This window comes from Macaca nemestrina, chromosome 9 (genome assembly GCF_043159975.1).
Source record: "Macaca nemestrina isolate mMacNem1 chromosome 9, mMacNem.hap1, whole genome shotgun sequence".
Taxonomy (NCBI): domain Eukaryota; kingdom Metazoa; phylum Chordata; class Mammalia; order Primates; family Cercopithecidae; genus Macaca; species Macaca nemestrina.
This window is the reverse complement of record NC_092133.1, coordinates 133027006-133049215: the sequence shown is the minus strand read 5'-3', so window position 1 is coordinate 133049215 and position 22210 is coordinate 133027006. Positions and strand designations below refer to the sequence as shown.

The 22210-nt window shown below is 39.3% G+C and overlaps 1 protein-coding gene across 7 annotated transcripts in view; it reads left to right on the top strand.

The window, feature by feature from the left end:
- The window catches only part of LOC105490600 (CUGBP Elav-like family member 2), a 649919-nt gene that overhangs the window by 164206 nt on the left and 463503 nt on the right, over positions 1-22210 (top strand). The window lies entirely within an intron of this gene.

Below are 22210 nucleotides of genomic sequence, written 5' to 3'. Positions count from 1 at the left end.
GGCGACAGTGGGAGACTCCGTCTCAAAATAAAAAATAAATTGACCAAAATAAGTGGCACAGGAAGTTATTAAAAATTATATTTGGTAGTTTAATAATCTTCAGAAAGGCTAGACAGCAACACAACACTCTGAAGCTACACAACTAGAAAAAATGCCCAAACATGTGGCAGGATTTTCTCCAGTAAGAAGGTAATTGTTATCACTGCGTGGTACCTATGTCAGTTGGGACCGAATCCTAACACTCGACCACTGCTGATTCTCACAGTTCTTTGGAAAAATGAATTGCCGAGACATGGCCCTCAAGTATTGCTCATTTCTGAATCCAAGGCTTTCAGAGCTACGCTGATTGGGAACCTAGGTCACACATGCCTCTACTTTAACTACAAAAGAATCTGGAAATGCAAGTGTTCCAGCCTCCTCCTTGGATCTCATAATACGAGAAATTATCAGACTGTAGGAAGGCTGTTTGAATATGTTGGAGAGCCACAAAAGATAATAGTAGCAACATCAGTTGCAAAAGTAACAGATAACATTTATTGATCACGCCTTACACATTAGGCATTCTTTTAAATACTTTTATTAATGCTTTTAATCTTCACAATAACCTAATGGGGTGCACAATATCGTTGTCTCTAGTTTACCAATAAGGAAACTGAGACATAGATATTTATTTATTTATTTTTAGTTTTAGTTTTTGAGACGGAGTCTCCGCTCTGTCACCCAAGCTAGAGTGCAGTGGCGTGATCTCGGCTCACTGCTACCTCTGCCTCCTGGGTTCAAGTGATTCTGCTGCCTCATCCTCCTGAATAGCTGGGATTACAGGTGCCCACCACCATGCCTGGCTAATTTTTGTATTTTTAGTAGAGACGAGGTTTTGCCATGTTGGCCAGGCTGGTCTCAAACTACTGACTTCAAGTGATCCACCTGCCTTGGCCTCCCAAAGTGCTGGGATTACAGGTGTGAACCACTGTGCCCGGCAAGAAACTGAGACATAGATATTTTGTAAGTTGTCCACGATGACTAACAAGGAAGAAGCAGAGGCAGAATCCATGTGAGTTCTTAACTCTTACGTCTTTCTTTTTCAAAACACATGCTGGAAGATAGTTTGGCCATTTCTTATGAAATTAAGCAATTACATTCTTGGGCATTTATCCCAGAGAAATGAACACTTCATTTCTCACAACAAATGTTCGGAGCAACTTTTTGGTACTAGACTTGCCCTCCCACCATAAACAACAAATGATGATGGAACAATTAGACATCCATCTGCAAAAACATTAACCTCGATTCTCACACCATCTTTTAAAAATTAACTCAGCAAGATTACAGACCTAAATATAAAACTTAAAACTATAAAACTTTTAGAAGAAATCATCAGAGAAAATGTTTGTGACCTTGTGTAGGCAAAGATTTCATAGCTATGAAGCTAATACTGTGATCCAAAGGTTGGTAAATTGGACCTCGTGGAAACAAAACATCAAACAAAAAAATGTGTTTTCTCTGTGAAAGACATCATTAAAAGAATGAAAAGACGAACCACAGACTGGGAGAAAATAGTTATAAATCCTATCTGTGATCAATGAATTGTATCCAGAATACATACAAAGAACTCTCATAACTCAATAATAGGAAAGCAAACAAGCCAATTTTTTTTAAATGGGCAACAGATTTGAGCAGGCTTATTACCAAAGAAGGCATCTAGATGACCAATAAGCATATAAAGAGATTCCTAACAGCATCAGTCATTACAGAAATGAAAATGGAAACTATAGCGAGCTATTCCTGCACACCTATTACAATGGCTAAAATTAAACAACTGACTATATCAAGTGTTGACAAGCATGAGGAGGGGCTGGAAAGCCCATACACTGCTGGTAGGAATGTAAAATGCTGCAGTTACTTTAGAAAACAGTTTTACAGTTTCTCAAAAAGTTAATAGGTATCTATCATATGATGTAACCATTTAACTCCTTGGTGTCTACTCAAGACAGAAGAATTTATATTTCTATACAAATATGTGTATAGTATGTCCATAGAGCTTTATCTGTATTAGCCCAAACTGGAAGCAACCCAGATGGCCTTCAGCAGGTGGATGGTTACACCAATGTGGTACATCCATACAATGGACTACTACTCAGCAACAAGGAAACAAACTACTGATTTATGCAACAACTTGGATGGATCTCAGGGGGATTATACCGAATGAAGAAAAGCCAATTCCAAAAGCTTACGTGCTATATGACTTCATTCGTAGAAAATTGTTGAAATGACAAAATTATTTATTAAAACAGAGAATGGATCAGTAGTTGCTTGAGTTGGGGATGGAAGGGGCATGGGAGAAAGGTGTGTGGTTACACAAGGACAGCATGAGGAATGCTTGTGGTGGTAGAATTGTTGTGTATCTTGACTGGATGGTAGATATGCAACCCTACACATGTGATAAAATTGCATGGACATAAACACACACAGACACCACTGAAAGCGTACAAAACTGGGGAGATCTGAATAAGATCCATGAATTGAATCAATGTTAACATCATGGTTGTGATATCATACTGGAACACTTTTGCAAGATGTTACCCTTGGGGGAGATGGGCAAAGCATTCACATGATCTGTCTGTGTTATCTCCTTTAATTGAATGTGTATCTACAGTTGTCTCAAAAAGATAACTTTAAACACACACACACCAAGACAACAGTGTGAGATAAGATGCCTTTATTAATTTTCAGAAACTGAATTTGGAGGCAGAACAGGAGAATCATAATTTATTTTTATGTGTGCCTTTTAGAACACAGGATTAACATTCAATCTTCCTTGAGCATGGTAGGGTTTCTGTATATATTATTCAACTATTAATCATTATTATTATTATTATTATTGACACAGAGTCTCGCTCTGTCACTTAGGCTGGAGTGCAGTGGTGCAGTCTCGGCTCACTACAGCCTCCACCTCCTGGGTTTAAGTGATTCTCCTGCCTCTGCCTCCTGAGTAACTGGAATTACAGGTGCACACCACCATGCCCGGCTAATTTTTTTGTATTTTTATTAGAGATGGGGTTTCACCATGTTGGCCAGGCTGGTCCTGAACTCCTGACCTGAGGCAATCTGCCCACCTTGGCCTCTGAAAGTGCTGGGATTATAGGTGTGAGCCACTGCACCCGGCCTATTAATCATTATTTTAACTTTGTCTTTTCCAAGTTTGTCTGTCCAGGATTCTTGGTTGCTATAATAACTGGCTTAATTAGCAGGCTACTATAAGAAAAAAAAAAAAAAAAAGATGGGGGCGGTTGGGGAGGAGTGGTGCATTTGGTGAAAAGATCTAGGGAATTCAGAGAATCCTCTGGAAGGTTACAAACCAGTTTTGGAAATGAGCATAAAGAAGAGCATCTCTCGAGGTCTAGGAAACACTAGCAGAATGGTCTCCTGGTAGGAACAGGAGGCTGGGGAAACATGGTGCCTGGGAATAATGTACACCAACCATTTTTTGGTGTTAATGTCACTTGCTCATGAGTGAAAGTCCAATAGAAAAAAAAAAAAGCCCTCTCATTGCTAGACTTAGGTCACCTGCCTTCCCCCTGGCCACATGGAGATCTTGAGAGCGAGGAGCTGGCCTCTTGGTTCTTCTCGGCGTGAGGCAGATGCCAGATTTGAGCATCACACTGAGCTATGCGCAGTGTAGGAGGGGTGGGCTCCTCCGAGAAAATCATGAAGCCACTAGAAAGGGGCAGTGGATGTTGGCTGGCCAGGTGACAATGAATGTCCACCTAAACAAGGAAATTAAAAGGGAGAGCAAGACTTTGCAAGTACAAAAGTCAAGGAGTGTGGTGTTTAAAGAGTGCTCCGGACTCAACTTTTCTACCCCCCATATACCTTCTTTGTGTAGTTTCTCCAATTCCATCGTCTAGAAATATTTTCGTGTTAAACATGAACTCTCATTTGAGAGTCCATTTAAAATGCACATTTTCCTGGTGTAAATATGTATTTTATACATTACTTGCAAAATGCCAAGTCATGAATACCTAAATATGAATATCAGATATGTCTGGAGGACACTCATGAGGACTCTGTGTCAACATAAGAATCGAACCTGGAATATGGAAGTGTCAAAAGAGCCTGTGTCTGCTCTAGTTTTTCCCAGAGCTGAACCAACCTAAGGAACGATTTGGGGGTAGGGTGTTTATTGCAGTTGTTGTCGGCCCCAAGCTGTGAAAAGTGGCAAAGGCAGGCAGAATGAGAAGTCAAGTTATGTATGTGGTGTGACCACAAACAAGAGGTTTCGCCAAACCTACAAAGGGCTCCTTCTGAATGGCCGTTTATTCTCAAAGTGAGTTTACAGGCGTCCGTCAGCAAAATGGTCACAGATAAGACAGTGATTCTATTCCACCATGACCTGACCCAAGGATCCCAGTCCAGGATCCAAAAATAATTTCTGGCAAAAATGATTCCAGCTTTATTGGTATTTCCCAAAACAGGATTAACTGAACTGTGTTCAATTCACAACCCACAGCATTCCCCCAAATCTCTCTTTCCCCATTTGTCTGCTTACTGCCTCTCCAGCACACAGCAAAACTGTAAGCTCCCTCTGTCTTCCTCCAAATTCCAACTCGCAATCCAAAATTCCCACCCCTGTCTTGTGGTAAACTAATTGTTTTCACTTATATGTATAAATATTAAAATATCTGAATGCAGGGCCCCCTCTCCAAGTCGCCATCATTCTCCCACCCCCTGTTCTAACCCCCTAGCTGATTGAGTCATACCAGGATTGAATCCACCCAGGCGGGCAGAAAGTGGGCTCCAGGGGAGGAAAATCTGAGCCAGCATCCACCTGTCAAGCTTGGATGAGCAAGTTCAGATTTCCAACACGATGAGGGTGTGCCTCTGCCCAACACACAGAAGTCAGTCAAAGTCAATCTTCACCTGCTGAGAACTTCATCTTTGGGTCACTGCCAAGCACTGGGTCCACCTGCCTCTCTCTGGTTCCTGGATTGTCACCACTTTGTGTCCCTGGGTTCCAGTCCCATTGAGAATCTGCATGGGACACACAAGCTTGGTCAGTTTTCTCAGTGCTCACACTGGGGGTCTACAGGCTCCTCTGCATGTCAAGATGTCCATCTGGCACCTCGTCCTGCTGTCACTCCCTCCAGTCTTGCAACTCAGAGGTGCTTCTGGCATTGCCATCCGCAAGTGTGATCAGGTGTAAAAGAGGATGTGGTACCAAAGTGACACTGCTGTCACCTAGGATGGGCTTCCTGCAGCTGACATGTGTACACACAACAGTGAGGCCCAGCCTGCATGTCTAAATCCATTGGCACTGGTGTGAAAACCAAGGACAGAGGCTCTGATAACAGAAATACAGTGCCCTGTCACCAAAGGCTAGCGGAGCATTGACAGATTTAATCCTTTCATATCACTGGCACATAAATCCTACACAGATTGTGACTTTAAAAGGCTTAGCTACCAGACTTATTTTACAGCCTGTTTCTTACATTTACAAAGAAAGAGTTTCCCATTCATTCTGCTGCAGAAGGTCTCAACAGTAAAGAAGAGGATCAGGGTGGTTAACTTAAACCAATTTTTTCTCCATGATAGCAGTTCCCAAAATGTGTGCTATGGAATACGAGGATCCTTGGAGGTATTCATAGGTACTCATAGTCAGCATTAATTCCAACATAAGTAATATTTATTGGGTATCTACTATGTGCCAGTAAAACCAGCACTGGTTTTGCAACCTTCCAGCACATAGTGGATATTAGGTATGTAACATAGTAGATACTCGGTATCTACTATGTGCTATGATTCTAGGCCCGAGAGACCCCACAATGACAAAAGAAATAAAAAGCAAGAAAGGCAGCAAAGAGATGTCAGTTTGGGGAAACTAGATCTAAGATCTAGGAAAGGTATTTGGGAAAAAAAGAACTAAATTTATTATACTTTTCATGGATGGTGTCTTATGTTTTCTTCCTAGTTGATCTTTCCAGAGAACTTAAAAATTTATAAGTGGAAGACTGAGTGAGCCAGAGCTTCTACTTCCTTGGAAGGAGAAAATAAGGAAGTTGGTATTTCAGTCACAACCGTGACTGGCATATTAACTATATTTTACTTTAATCCTGACACTAACTCTGTTATGTAGTTACTAATTGCATTTTCACACAAGATTGCATTGTTTTCCTGAGTGGAAAACAATATAATGTAAATGTTTTGTTTTAAAAAACTTGACCAGCACCAAAACCCAGAATTCATCCACAATGACTCACTCACATGTAATATTTTTTAAAATGTTTGATCTCTCTGGATATGGAAATCCTCAAATAAAACCTCTGCAAAGTAGAACAGAGAGATCAAATATTTAAAGACTTGTAATTTTGGAGGAAAAAAATGACTGCATTTTGGCCAAAGGTAAGGAACAAATGCTTTATCATATTCTTCTGCTTACTGAAATCATTTGATCAGATAATAAACAATGGAAGAAATAGTCTTCCCATTGCATAATAGTTTTTACTTTATTATTCTGTCTTCATTAGCATCTTTGTCAAATGCTGAGTCACTAGACACAATTCCCATTCTCCTAAATAATGCCAAGCCTTCTACTCATGCATTCATTTACATCCGTTCTCACTTTCTCAAAGTATTTACTTCTGAAGTATCATTTCTCATAAGCATCACCAGACTTATCTAATTGACTGGGTGATTCCCATTGGCTTTGTAACATCGCTGTAGTATCTTCCATCTTCAAACAAAAATTAATCTTCTGAACTTTCACTTTCATACTTGATAGGGAAATTAGTACCGGACTTGCTCTCCCACCATTAACAACTAGGCAATTGGACAAAATGCATGAAACAAGTTTGTTGGGACATTGGACAACAAGGAAGCATAGAATTCTGATCTTTTAGAGAAAGGAAATAAATGAGGTAAGTTCCATAATCGTCCCAGCTTTCTGATACTTTCTGGACAATAGCAAAGGAAGGGGAAACCCAAGCAGAGAAAAATAGTTTGCTAATGAGTTGAGTAGACCAAGATTTGAGTTTGGAGAAGCTGGAGTAGCTTTGCAGAGAAAGAGCTCCAGAAATGTATGACATTGCCTTGGTCGTTGACTGACGGCTTAGCTTCTCACGCACTAGGGGAATCTTCACAAGTGTGGGAAAAGAACAACCAGGGATTCTACAAGCTAAAACGCTTCCAGAGCTTCCAGAGAGGTGGGAGAAGATTCAGTTCCAACCAGATGCAGTGAAAAGACCTTGTCGAACAGCAGACCAGTCAGTAGAGACCGCAAAATAGTTACTTCTTAGAAGTGGGACTAAACTAGCCTTGGAGTAAAGGCTAATGTAGAATCACCCCAACAAAGCTTAAAAATAAATCTCAGAAGGCTCAAGCTGCCCCACAAGTAACTTAACTGCCTGCCAAAGCACTCTTTAAAGGAAGACAACGGTGTGATATTTAAAATGTCAAATACTCAGTCAAACATTACTGGATGTACTGAACTGTACATTTTAAAATTGTAAAGATAGTGAACTATATATATGGTAAACTACATGTATATAGTGTGTGTGTGTGTGTGTATATATATATATGTATTTACCTCAATAAAACAAAAAACAAAATGCTAGATGTACAAAGAAGCAGGAAAATGTAATCCATATCCAAAAGAAAAATCAGTCAATAGAAAAAGACCCAGTAATGAGTCATGATGAAACTAGTAAAAAAATGACTTTAAAACAGCAATTAGAAATATACACAAGCATTTAAAGGTAAACATGAACACACAATGAAGTAATAGAAATATAAAATAAAACCACAGGGAATTTGTAAAATTTGTACATACACTAAATTTTAGTCACTAGATGGGCTTAACAACAGTTTAGAAACTGCAGCGTGAATATCAATGAATAGAAATTATCTAAATTATCTGAAGTCAGAAATTCAGAGATAATAAAGGTGGAAAAAGAAATGAACACAGCTCCAATGAGCAATAGGCTAAATTTTAGTGGCTTTAAACGTCAGTTAGAGTCCCAGAAAGGTTTGAGGACAGAATAAATAGTTACTGAAATAATGACCAAAATTTATCAAAATATGATGAAAACTACAAACCCACAGGTCCAAGAATTTCACAAACACCAAACAGAGATGGAAAATGTTGCCTGAGGGGTGCCTGAGGCCTCTCTGTGGCCTCTCATCACCCAGTGGAGTAGTCCTGCTTTATTTACATGTTAAAAGGAGTACCGAGAGAGAGAATACCGCAATGTCTAACTGCTTTTCATGACTGCTTCTGTCCTGTTTTCGAATGTTCCAGAGGCATAGCACGTCACATGACCTAGGCCAGCTTCAGAGAGACAGGCATAATGAGATAGAAAGAATGTGTGACCATTTGTAACCTACCCGTCAGAGAAGTCTTCTTGATCATCCCATCTAAATACCCCTTTCCACATCCCCTCACACTTTATATTCTTGCTTTATTTTTCTTCCTACCTTCAATAAGTACTTGAGTTCTATTAAATGTTAATGTATCTACTCCATTAGAATATAAAATTCAGGAAATTCTCCCTTTTGCAGTCCATTCATTATTCAGTGCCAGCACCTAGTACTTGATCAATAAATTGTTGAATGAATGAAAGTATGTTGTTGAATGAATGAAAGTATCCAGGAATAGATGAATTTCCTAAAAAAAAAAAAAAAGAAAAATCTAGGAAAAATGAACATTTTCAGTAGAACAATTAAATAGCACATTATTCCTTTAGTGTATTCAGAAGATTCAGAAAGCCAGAAGAGTTTGAAAAGTAAGGAGGATTATAACTTTTCTCACAACTCTTGATAAAGCACTATGTACACAGGTATAAATTAACACTAGGACAATGTGATCTCTTTATCTTTTGTACAATTTTTAGATACCCACAATTGGTTCAACAACAAGCAGATGATAATAAGAAAATATTTTTCTTTGAAGGACTGACTTTCAGAGGACAAATTCAAAATGATTAGTAGCTGCTGTAAGAACTAAACTTTTTTCAAGTATTCGTATTAATGATTTTTGTTTTTGTTTTCCTTTCTTGCATTCTTATTCACTTGTTTTTGGCTAATGACGTAATTGTAAAGACCTGAAAACAAGTCATTAAACAATAAAAAAAAAAATGAATTGCTCATTCCCTCAAAACTTAAGCAGACCAAGGCTTGGTTGAGGGCTCAGGTTGATCAAGATAGTTAATTTTTATTATCCTAATTAGAATCTAATTTCAGGACTTCTTAATCAAAAGTGATTCATTAGCCCCATTTTGTTGGTTAAGAAGAGGCTAAATGAAGTGAGTCTTAACAATCCTTTGGAACAGAAAGATCTGATTTTTTTCTTGTATTGCTTATTTTCCTAAGCAAACAAAGTAATGAGACATAGCCACCACAGTATGACCGTTAACTGGTGAAAAGAGGGGAGAAGAGAGATTTAGACAGAACATAACTGAATTTTCAATTAATAGTATTTCACATAGAAAAAAGTTTTCCTGTTAATCTGTCATCATATTAAATATTCACACACACACATACACACAAACCTTTTTATAGTAGCTGGAGTTTTGATTCAAAGAGTTTCAAATAACTGGTTTATTCGAAGATATAGCAGTCAGGCCACACACATTATGCCACTAGGTTTTCTGACTCTTACTAGAATTTTTTAGATTTGAAGCAAAATGTAGATTTAGAAGCTTTAGTTTTCAGTGTGCCTAGGAACACCTACTTATATCAATATAAATGATACAGTTATCATCAGTAAAATAAAGTTTATTTCCTCAGATAAATTCCTAGCCTGGCAGTTCTCCAATGTTTTGGTGTCGGTCTTCTTTTACATTTTTTTAAAAAATTGGGGATATCAAAGAGTGTTTGTTTATATGTTTTATATCTATCAATATTTGCCTTAGAAAATAAAACTGGGAAAAATACATATTAATTCACTAAATATAATAAATCCATTACATGTTAACGTACCTTTTTATGAAAGTGTATCATTTATTAATAATTTTATAAGATAGCTATATAGAACCAAAAAATAGAGAAGTGTCATTAGTTTACACTTTTGTAAATCATTTTAATATCTCATATATCTCATATAATGGGAGAGCTGGGTTCTCATGTATACTTGTGCATTGGATCTGTGCAATATCTCACACCATCCAGCCTCTAGAAAACTCCACAGTGCATTTGAGAGAACAGGATTTAAAATGGTGAATAATGTCGTAACGTCATTTGAAAGTAGTTTTGACTTCACAGACCTCCTGAAAGGGTCTCTGGTACTCACAGGTGTCCCCAGGCCACCAATGTGTCCCAGATGTCCTCAGGCCACCTGTGGGTCAGAATGCCTGTCCTAACTTGTTTGAGTAACTCCCTCTGACTAGAGTCATCTGATGGAAATTCTATGACTCATTAAAATGCAAAGCTATCAAAAGTATAAGAGAAAAAAGTCAATTTCATTTCATTTCTTCCCATGGCAAAACTCAATTTTAATTCAGTTGATAACTTTTTATACAATGATAGTTGATGCTGCTAAAAGGAAAACTTTAGACAAATTAAATTTAGCAGAGTTTGTTTGAGCAAAGAACAATTTATGAATTGAGCAGCACTCAGAACCAGGAGAGGTTTACAGGGCTTCACCCCACAACATGGCAGGCAGTATTTGTAGACAAGAAAAGGAAGTGACGTACAGAGACAGCTTGATTGGTTACAGCTATGAGTTTGCCTTATTTGGGTGCGGTGTGATGAGATATTTGCCGTATATGATCATGGTCTGATTCGTTGACAGCCTGTGATTTGCTAAAAGTTTGGCTGCTGTGATTGGCTGAGACTCAGCTACTTGTTACAAGAATGTATTATATATATGTGTATATATATATGTGTATATATGTGTGTATATATATGTATATATATGTGTGTGTATATATATACACACACACACACGTGTGTGTATATATGTGTATATATGTGTGTATATATATACACACACACATATATATATGACTGTAATCTCACTATGTTACCCAGACTGGAGGACAGTGGCTCTTCATTGCACACTACAGCCTTGAACTCCTGGGCTCAGGCAGTCTTCCTGCCTCAGCCCCCTGAGAAGATGGGACTCCAGGTGTACCCTACCATACCCAGCTAAGAGTGGTTGTTTGTTTGTTTGAAACAAGATCTCACTCTATCACCCAGGCTGGAGTAGCACAATCTCAGCTCACTGCAACCTCTGCCTCGGGCTCAAGTGATCTTCCCATCTCAGTATCCCAAGTAACTTGGACTACAGGTGCATCCCAGCACACTCAGCTAGTTTTATTAACTTCTTGTAAAGATGGAATCTCACTATATTGCCCAGGCTTGTGTCAAACTCCTGGGCTCAAGTGATCCTCCTGCATCAACTTCCCAAAGCACTAAGATTACAGGCATGAACCACTGTGCCTGGCCAAGAATGTATTCCTAAATTAGGTTGCAGTGGATTTACGTACTAAGTTAGGTTGCATTTTGCTACATGGAAACTCGTAGGATGGAGGCAGCCTCAGACAAATTAGTTTAACAACACATTTCTTTTAAGTAAAAATATATTTACATTGTTTTATAAAAATTAATGATCCCTAAACAATTTCTCAGCTGTGAAAGGGGCTTTAGGTAAATCCACCACAGGAGTTAACTTCTAGCCATTTTAACCACCACCCAACAACTCTATGCCTTTCCAACCCCACTCCTAAATTGTACATTTTAAATGTCTTTCAAGAATTGGATATTCCTGTTTTAGAAATCATTTTAAAATTTTTCAAGTAAAAGTGTTCAAAGTTTATCTCTTAAAAATTCTGATTCCCCTAGATGATATGATTAAGGCAGATAAAAATTATTCACATCCTTGAGTTTGTGAAACTAAGACAGAAGATAATTAATATGCTCAAAGTTAGACAAAGGCCCTTGACTTTCTAACCATTATATAATTAGAAATAATCTTTTAAAAACAATAGGTCTAATAAAAGGCAATGGCAGAGTCAACCTATTTTCTTTTTTATTCCCGTTGTGTCCAGCTCTCCAGAATGCTTACAGACAAGGTTCTTGGGGGCATTTAAATGGAAATGAATCTAACTCTTTGTATTAACATATGACTGTTACCTGTGAAAGTAAACTTCTTTAGAAATATTAATGTATCATTTGCAAGGCTGCAAGTTAAACCAGATGGTAATGAATAGAAGACATTAAAGTATGTAGAGGCCCTAATGTTCATGTGTCGTGGTTACCGGCTGTGTAACCAATTATCACCAAGCCCAGTGGCTTAAAACAGTCCTTTTATTTTGCTTACACTTTTGTAGGTCAAGCATTCAATAAGGACGTGGCTGGGCAGTTGTCCCTTAGGGTCTCTCATGTAGCTGCAGTCACATGTGGGCTGGGCTGCAATGATCTGAAGGCTCTACTGGGGTGTGTTTTCAATTTGGCTCACTCTCCTGGTTGGTGGTTGATGCTGGTTGTCAGCTGGAACTCAGTTGGGCTGTCAATCATAATGCCTCTATGTGGACTTTCCAATATGACCACTTCAAGCTTCTTAGGTGGCACCTGATTTGCCCACCCCAGAATAAACATTGTAGCAGAGTTAGGCAGAAGCTACTTGGCCATTTTTGAGCCGGCCTCAGAAGTTATTCAACATCACTTCCATTGTAATCTAATGGTTACAAGTGTGTCATTATGGTCAGCCCAGATTCAAGAGGAAGGCACATGGGACCTGCCTTTCAACAGGAGCCGTGTTCAATCATTTGCAGACATGCCTTAAAATCAACATACCGTGTAATGTTGAGAACACCTGCTTTTATATTTTCAAATGCAGAAAAATTGTTTCCCGTGAAGACTATGGAATATCAGTAAAATTCATTATATCTCTATTCTAATGAAAAATATTCATGATGACACAAAAACAGTTTATATTCAAAATTCTTCTTTTAATTCTCTCAGTAGTGTTCTGCTCTCTGTGGGAACAGGAATAAGGGCAGAGTGAGTGGCAACATGGAGGAAAGGAGGTGATCAGACAAGATCTGTAGAGCCAGGGGGTTGGATGTATCATCTACATAGACTTCACATTTCCTTAAAATGATGGCAACAGTTGAAGAACCAAAACATGATTCCACCCGTTGTGCTAAGAGGCTGGTGTAGCCAGAGGCTGTGAGCCTCAAGGAAGCAAAAACCTTACAGTGGTCTGGAGGAAGCAGGGACGAACAGGAAAGACCCCTAGTCCTCCTCCCAGCCACGCTGCCCAGGCTAAGAGAGAGAATTTTCTTTATTAGAGTCCCTAGGAGTATTAATTCCATTATCACCTTAATCCTCAAATTAACCCTATGAGGAAGGTATCATTAAAATTATACAAGGTGTATGTTTTCATATGTGTGTGTAGCACGTGAGAAGGCACTAGAGATCCTACCGATCAACACTCATTTACTATTTAATTTCTTCCAAGTGCTTTTACATTTGTTATCTATCAAAAACATTGTTTCAAGTTTCTGGGTTCAAAACCCAGCTCTGCTGTTGACGAGCTATGTGACCTTGGGCAAAGTTAGCCAATCTCTATAAACCTTGGTTGTCTTATCTATCATATGGGGCTAGGGTGTTGAAAGGATAAAATAATTCATGGAAACCCTTTTAAAGTATTAGGTTGATGCAAAAGAAATTGCAGTTTTTGCTGTTACTTCTAATGGCAAAAACCACAGTTACTTTTGCACCAAATCTCTCCAAACCTTGGTTGTCTCATCTATCAAATGGGACTAGGGGGTTGTAAGGATAAAATAATTCATAGAAACACTTTCAAAGTATTAGGTTGATGCAAAAGTAATTGCAGTTTTTTGCTGTTACTTTTAATGGCAAAAACCGCAATTACTTTTGCACCAACCTAATAGATTAACGCGGAGACCAGGCCTGAATATCCCCTGTAGACAAAGCCAATTAGTCCTCATAAGTGCCTTAAACCTTTCGTTATATGCAAACATAAGTGAAACTTAGCTTGAGCCATTTCTTATAAGTGCCTGTATTAAAGAAAAACAGGACTTACCCTCTGGTCGAAAGCAGCCAACTAACTTATTTAACTAGGACTTTCCAGCAGGACAAACCAAATAAGGCAAATTTATAACTGTAACCAGTCAAATACTTTGTTTGTATTACTTTCACATTAGCTCTATAAAAGCTTGTCCCTTAAGCTGCTTTGATAGAACCCCAAACCACTTCTAGTTTGGAGCTTCCCAATTCATGAAGTGCTGCTTGTTCAAACAAACTTTTTAAAATTTATTGTGCCTCAGTTTATGGTTTTAACATGCTTATTATAATTAGCATACAATAGGGGCTTAGTAAAAATGCACTTAGTGAATGGCTTAAAAATATACATATACGGACATACACACATAAAATGTCCGTTAATATCCCAACTCTGCCACCAACCAACTTTTGACCCTAAGCAAATCACTTTTACATCAGGCCATTTTTATTTTCATTTCTTCACCTATTAAGTCTCAGGAAAAAAACTACATTATTTCTCCAGTGCATGCCATTAGCAACCTGGGCATATCCCTGTGATAGTACTTATCTTACCAAAATCTTCAGTATTTCTTTGCCACTCTTGACTGAGCTCTTTGAAGGCAGGGACTATGTATTAATCAGCTCAGGCTGCCATAACAAAATACCACAGGCTAAGTGGCTTAAACAGCAGACAGTTATCTCTCACAGTTCTGGACGGTGGAAGTCCAAGATCAAGGTATCTATTGATTCAGTTCCAGGTGAGGGCTCTCTTCCTGGTTTGCAGAAGGCCACCTTCTGGCTGTGTCCTTACATGGGGTGGGTGGGGGAAGCATTCTGGCTCAGATCTCTCTTCTTATAAGGGCACTGATTCCATCGTAAGAACTCCACTCTCCTTACCTCTTCTAAACCTAATCATCTCTCAAAGGATCCATCTCCAAATATAATTGTCTTAGATGTTAGAGCTCAAGATATGAATTTTAGAGAGACACAAACATTCAGTTCATAACTGACCAGCTTTCATCCCCATATTCACACTACTTCATGTGTCATTTTTCCCTCAGGAAAGGCTTGTTGAAATTGTAAAACCCCTTCTTGTCCCCAAATACTATCATCTAGAGGTAATGAAAAATATAGACATACATATCCATAATACAAGAGTTTCCCCTCATATGAAATAAAAGAACCTTGGGTATTTTCAAAATCTTGTGGTGTGTTGTTGTTTGGATACAGCAGACTTAATTTGCTGTATCACTGTATATTCATTTAAAAACCTATCTTAGTGCTCTTGGAAGGAAAAATGAGGAAAATTATTTTTTCCTGTTAGATAAGTTTCATTCACTAAACAGAATCACCGTTAAACAGAATTCACCACTCGCGTCACTTTTCTCCTGCTCTCAGTAGGAAATGGTCTGCTTTCTATTATATTTAAGGAAAAGTATGGAAGGAAACCATCTAGTGACTACCATAACACCTGCAAATGCCTAATGGGATTATCTCTGAAGCCATCAGGATAAAAAATGTCACAAAACAGAGTTCAAGTTGTGTGGAGGTTTTGTTAGTGCTTTTCCTTCTCGCAAAAATATCAACCTGTGTTTCAACACTAGATATTACATATTCATCTTTTAGAATTTTCCCCAAAATAAAATACATGAATGTGCTCCTGTTTAATAAAAACAGACCAAGCTAATATGCTTCTAATTATAATGAAGCCTTTTAAGTCTATGTTGTAATTCTGAGAGTGAGTCACAACGAGTTTTATTAGCCTTATAGTCACATCTAAGTCATTCTCAGTTTTTATTGCCTGAATGGAAAAAAAATTAATATAGTTCATTATACTAAGTAACAGCTTCAAATTCTCAGATTTGCTCTGCCTAGCAGGTAAAAATTGTGTGTCTTATTTCAAACCCACTAGGTTGAAATCCTCTGAGGATTAGATTTTCATTCATATTCCCAGTAACCTTCCCTTTCTGTTGTGCTGTTCATCCATTTTTGTTACTATTCAAAGCAAAATGAGAGAGAAAGAAGAATGCAGGCACTATGTGAAAACTTAACTGGAAAAAGAAAAAAAGATTTTTTTTCTTGAAGTGGGAGGATAAACCTGTCTGAGCCCTAGATCATTAATAAAGCAGTTACATCACTGGGCAAATTGGGGAGGTTAAATAATTTTGTTCTAAGTGATCGATTATTTAGCACCATTTCCAGTGACAGTGTTATACTGTTTGTAAAATAACAGCAGAAGGGAGGTGTGTGTTTTGGGGTAGATTCCTGGTCCTTGGGCTTTCATGCGTTGTTGGTAGGCATATTCACACTGGTCCAGGAAGAGCTGCGGCCTGTCTTCCATTTCTCTTTCCCTCAAGCTCACCAAGAAGCGAGGTCAAAGTGCACCTGCTTTTCCCTCTCAGAATAATCAATTCACACGTACTCCTTTCTTCCATTCCATACGTCTGGACAAGGCCTACATCTTCACACCACTGACTTCAGCTTGTTTTGTTGCCTTTTTCCTTCCGTCTTGGAATGCCCTGTGTAGGGAAAGGGGAGCTGTGAGTCTTTGCAAGGAAGAAATCACTTACTGTGCCAGGTGCAATGGCTCATACCTGTAATCTCAGCACTTTGGGAGGCTGAGGCAGGCGGATCTCTTGAGGCCAGGAGCTTGAGATCAGCCTGGCCAACATGGTAAAACCCCGTCTCTACTAAAAATACAAAAATGAGCCAGGCGTAGCGACACATGCCTGTAGTCCCAATTATGCTGGACACTGAGGAAACAGAGTCGCTTGAACCCGGGAGGTGGAGGTTGCAGTGAGCCGAAATCATGCCACTGCACTCCAGCCTGGGTGACGGAGCAAAACTCTTTCGTCTCAAAGAAAAAAAGAAAAGAAATCACTTACTGTGAATCCAGCAATCAGGTTTCATGCAGCTAATAAAAGTGTGGTGAGGGCTGGGCATGGTGGCTCATGCCTGTAATTCCAACACTTTGGGAGGCCAAGGTGGGCAGATCACCTGAGGTCAGGAGTTTGAGACCAGCCTGGCCAACATGGTAAAACCCTATCTCTACTAAAAATACAAAAAATTAGCTGGGCATGGTGGTAAGCGCCTGTAATCCCAGCTATCCGGGAGGCTGAGGCAGGAGAATCGTTTGAACCCGTGAGGCAGAGGTTGCAGTGAGCTGAGATCGCACCATTGCACTCCAACCTGGTTGACAAGAGTGAAACTCCTTCTCAAAAAAAAAAAAAAAAAAAAAGTGTGGTAAAATACTCTTCTTTTGTGTCCTTTGGATGTAATTATGCAGATTAAGGCATAAGTAAATACATCTATATTGATAAGAAATGGACAAAATTAAATTATCTTACTGATTGTAAATAGAGTATAGGGAGATTGTGGGTGGTGGTGTGCTGATAAATGTTCAACAACCTACTCTCTGGGAAACAAAAGCTCTGATTTATACTGTCTGCATATTTCTGTGGCATAAGTATTTCTACCATGGCCAATTTCCAGTTACCAACATAATGTCACTGAGTGCAGATATGGAAAAAGGTGCACACAGTGGGCTCCCTCAGGTGGGCGTGAGCCAACTCCAACCCACCAATGAGTGTGGACAGATATTCAGTCTCACCCTCCATTGTGAACCATCTTCCCAACCAGAGATTTCACAAATTACTGACAAGTGGAAATGCTAACTGATTTATTAAATTAGGTTTTAAATATTTTCTAGGTAAAACTCTTAATTACTAGCAATGTCATAAAAAGATGCAAACACATCAACGGATTCTGTAATATTCTGTTTTTGGAGCATAGCCTATCTCTCCAGCTTTCTCATTCTCTTTTTTCATATCGCTAATCTTATTGGCCTCAAACTTCTGCATCTATTTTTTCTTTCATTTCTTTCATTTCTATTATCACACGTCTCCCAGCTTTACTTTCTTTCCCTGCACAGGCCAAAACCCATGGGCCATGCCTTCAACTCCAGCCTACCAGAACCCACAGCTATCTCATTCTCTCTTCCTTCCTCATCTGCTCTTTAAACCTGCAATGCAAGATCAATCCATTCATATTCTTTGTCTTCTCCTGACCTGGATAGCTGAGCACAGATGGAGAAAATCCCAGCCCAGGCAGATGGTATTCTTCAGATTTACAGCTTAAGCATCAGCATGGCCTTCAAGTATGTAGTGACCTTTTTACTGGATTCTGTCTTCATTTCCACATATCTGATAGTCCAAATATTTATCCCTTTCTTAAACCCACTCTCCCATCCTTCTTTCTGTCTTACCAAATGATATTATATCCAGATTCTCACCTATAATTTCCCACCCATACAATCTGAAAATATATCTACTATCTTGCTTATTCTTGTGTCTTTTCTGCCTTCCTCCTATATCCAAAAGTCAAATTCCTAGATCTCTGTTTTGGTACCTGTCCCAGTTATCTGTTCCTGTTTAGCGTACCACCCCCAGAATCAGTGGCTGTAAAATGATAATTGATGATCTCTCATGGTTCTGTGCTTTGACTGGGCTCAGGTGGATATTTCTTACTGGGCTCTCTTGAGCACTTGAAGTCAGACGTTGGCTAGGGCTGCAGTTATGGCCTTGACTGGACCAGAGATACAAGATGGCTCACACGCAAGGTTGGAAGTTGACACTGGCTGGGAGCTCAGGTGGGTGTGACTAGAATACCTACACAAGGCCCTTTGGTGTGGCTTGGGTTTATTAAAGGACATACTGAGAACAAATACTCCAAGAGGCAGGAAGAAGGTCCCAAGCCAGTTAAAGATCTGTGCCAAGAAATGGCAAGGTCTCATGTCTGCTATATTCTATTGGTCAAAGCAATTACAGAGCCTAACCAGGTGCCAGTGGGTAAAGAAATAAACTCTAGCCCTGGATGGGGGAGTAGAAAGGTCACATGGCAGAAGAGCAGATGGGATGGGAGATATTGCAGCTGTCTTTGGGATCTACCGTCTGCCACCAACATGCGGAAACTCTCCTAGTTTTCATCTCCTTCCTTCCTACTGGCTGCTCTCCTGCTTTAACCTGTGAGCATGTTCTTATCACTATGTTGTTAAAAGAAAAAGGTATAGAAATCAGTGGATGTATCATTTGTGATATGTATACTTTTTTCTATGTATATTATAGTTCAATAAAAAGTTTAAACGTGGTAGAAAAAGGGAAGAATTTGTGGCTCACTGCTACCAAATATGTAGGTCTTCATAGAATTTATTTTTGATGCTAATTTCAATGGTAGGTATGTCCCCAATCCTAGCACATTTCTTTCTCGACTAGAGAACTAATTAATGTGTACCACACATGTAAAAGAATGTTATAGTAACATGTGCTAATATTAGGACAAACCAAACTAATGCGTATATCTATTTCTGTCTGTCTAGAAAGCAAAAACTTTTTTTTCCATGCCTTACTTTTTTAAATAGCAAAATGATGTAATAAACTGGGCTCTTAACTTGGATATTGGAGGGATTAGATAGGTCTAAAAAAAGTCTTGAGTTGTCAGAAGAGAAAAAGTCCATGTAAATATCACGTATTTGATTTCTATTATCCTTCCAATGAAGTTAGGTTAAATAATATCTCTTAGAAACTAAAATAACAGGCGGGGCGCAGTGGCTCATGTCTGTAATCCCAGCACTTTGGGAGGCCAAGGCGGGCAGATCACAAAGTCAGGAGTTCGAGACCAGCCTGGCCAACATGGTAAAATCTCATCTCTACTAAAAATACAAAAATTAACCGGGCGTGGTGGCACATGCCTGTAATCCCAGCTACTTGGGAGGCTGAGGCAGGGGAATCCCTTGAATCCAGAAGGCGGAGGTTGCAGTGAACCAAGATCCCACGCCACCACACTCCAGCCTGGGTGACAGAGTGAGACTTCGTTTGGGGGGGGGAAAATAATGGAAACAACGAAAGTCCTGCATATATATTTTAGGATAAGATTTCTGCCCTGTCCCAACAACTAAGGCACAACATTTTCTAATCCCTGGTTTTATGAAAAATTACAAAATAGGCAGCCTTTGGGATCCTCCAACTTCACTTTCATATGGTGTCTACTTCCTCTGCACCCCTCTGCCGTGTTGCATTCTCTCCTCACGCCTTATCAACATAAGAAGTCATTTAGAAAATCGGCCATGAGTCATTACAAAAATTAAATAGCTGAGTGCAGTGGCGTGCTGCTTTGGTACCAGCTAGTCTAGAGGCTAAGAGGATTGCTTGAGCCCAGGAGTCTGAGGATCAGTCACAGTGACAGTGAGACCTTATCTCAAAAAAAAGTAATGCCCTATTGTAAATGGTTTATTATATTGCCATTGTGATTACCTATATCTTCTATTATGCCAGACCTCAGCCCTATCTACTATGCTAAAATCTAAAATGTAAGAACTTACTTGCCAAGAAATAGGAGGTGGTTAACATAATATTAACCAAGAAGCCACAATATTCATGTATTTTTATGAATTCTTGAGAAAAATCAGGAATGACATCCATCTTTAACATTTTTGTTAAAGATTACTTCAAGAAAAGGAATAGAATTTAATAAATATACTTTAAAAGATATGTACGTTAAATCTAGGGACATTTGGTATATTAAACAAAAAAAGGCCATAAGTCATTGAGATTATTTCACTTTGACATGTAAATGTATTGTGTATCTCGGGGTATATGTATTTAAATCTTCTCAATAATTATACAGTAGTTTTATTTTATTTTTTTCCATGTTGAAACAATTTGGACAGCAGGGACCAGGGGCTAAGTCTCCAGAGCAAAGACTCACCCTCATGGAAATACCGGTGTGGCTCTCCAAGTGACTATGTGCTCCAGTGGTTTCCAAAATGCTAGTAAACAGCAAAAACTTTCAGGAAGTCAGCCCTCTGAGACCCAGAGTTGGGTCTTCTGATTCTCACATGAGGCTATTATGACACTGAGTCTGTGAATTAGGACCAAAAATGGGAAGCAGAAGTCTCCAATTAGTAAAATCCCTAGTTACACATTCTTGAGTTTCTTCCTATTTCCATTTTTAAAACCTCAACCTTAAAATCCGTGTGGTCTTTAACCCACTGCCCACCCAGCCTTCAGCGGTCAGGCATCAGTGCACATCTGCCACGTTCCAGGCAGTACCAGAGCACGGTGGCAGTCGCACTGGCCTGAGCACAGTCTCCAAACAGTAAAAAGTGATTTACTGCCTCTTTTTCGTTAATATATCTTGGTTGCCTCCAGCCTTGTTATTTTCTCTAGACATTACTGGACTCACTAACGCAGTGGCCTGAAGTAGACAAGAGGCAGTGTACACTCCCACCCCCACCCCCCAACTTGCAGAGAAGAGCAACTCCCTGCTATTGCGCCATAAATAATTGAATAGTCTCTTCCAGGCAACACAGTCAAGATGCAGATTTAATTTATTCCCTGGGAGGACTAAAGGTGGCTATGTAGACCCGGTTCACAGTCAAGCTGAGCTGGGGACACTGGTACTTTCAAAATGTGTCAAACTTACAGAGCGCATGCCCCGGGGTCCAGTGTCAAATGCCATTGCCAAGAAGGATTCTTTCCTTTTTAGCTTTGTTCTGTTTCCCTGAGCATTCCTCATTAGGAAAAGAAATTTCATTCCACAACAGAAAGAGAAATGATACTGATGTAACTCGCTGGCATTTTGCGTATCTCTAAATTCACTAAAAATCTATGTGCCAAATCTAATGTCATGGTTCCTACCTTGTTTATTTTCTTTAGAAGATTTCTTTGTTAAAGCCACCTGTGACTTGATGTCTGGAGTTGTTTTACATAACACAGTCTGTAAATGACACCTCGTAGAAGCTACCACTTCTTTGCTTGTGTTAGAAACCTAGCAGGGAAACAGAATGGAAAAAGGGGAAGGAGGAAAAGGAGGAGGGAAGGAAGGAAGAAAAGAAAGAAATCCCAAATCGGGTGTTTCAAAAGACTTCTAGGAAGAACTTTCCGGGTGGAACCAGGGGATATAAAAGAACCTGAGACCACCAGCAGCACGAGGATCCAGGAGCAAGGGGAGAAATGGGCTTTCCAGGGGCCACTGGGAGCTGAAGGAGAGAGGAAGTAGTGAAAAGAGGCAAACATCGCCAGAAACTTGATAACTCAGCCCAAACCAATACAGTGCTGAAACACGCAAACATATACTCAGGTCCCTAAGTCTCCTATTATAGGAGCTTTGATATTGAGTACATTGATTTTCACGTATTCTCTTCCATTGTCTA